Below are 643 nucleotides of genomic sequence, written 5' to 3'. Positions count from 1 at the left end.
AGAGGCACAAAGACTTCCACAGGGTCCACAGACCTGGGTTCTCATCTGATAGTCCTGTCTTCACCTGGTTTCAGTCAGAGCCCAGTATTTTTTTAATTATTTTTTTCACTTATGTGTCTGAACCTGCAGGTCTGGAAATGTGCTCGATGTAAACGTTTAGGTAGAGTGTGCAGTAAAACTAAAACTACAATTAAACTTATTCAATGCTAATAATGCTAACTAAATTCATTGTTAGCATTAGCTCAAAGAAACAAAGACTTGTAATAAACCTGTTAAAGTTGATGAGTCTTGAGTTGCCCAGCGTTAACAAAACCGTCCACGGTGGTTAGACCTGGTCCACCTCTGAAGTGTGGGCAGCTGACGTATCTGGACTGGCAGCGATTTAGCTTCAAACTGAGTTTGTTAGCCAAACACATCTGATCCTCCGTCAGCTGCAGTGGATGTGCCGACCACATCCCTCTGACACACCAGGATGGAATGAGGAAAAATGGGTTGTGGCAAAATCAGGCAGAAATAAAAAAAAAAAAAGAGAGTGCTGAGCTCTTCCTGTCAGTCATGTGACCTGCAGCTTGAGGAACAACAACTGAGGGGGAGCTGTCTGAAACCCATGAACCTCAACTTTAACATCGAATCGCCAGTTGTA

Source organism: Cynoglossus semilaevis, chromosome 5 (genome assembly GCF_000523025.1).
Source record: "Cynoglossus semilaevis isolate Cse_v1.0 chromosome 5, Cse_v1.0, whole genome shotgun sequence".
Classification (NCBI taxonomy): domain Eukaryota; kingdom Metazoa; phylum Chordata; class Actinopteri; order Pleuronectiformes; family Cynoglossidae; genus Cynoglossus; species Cynoglossus semilaevis.
This window is presented reverse-complemented; position numbering follows the sequence as displayed.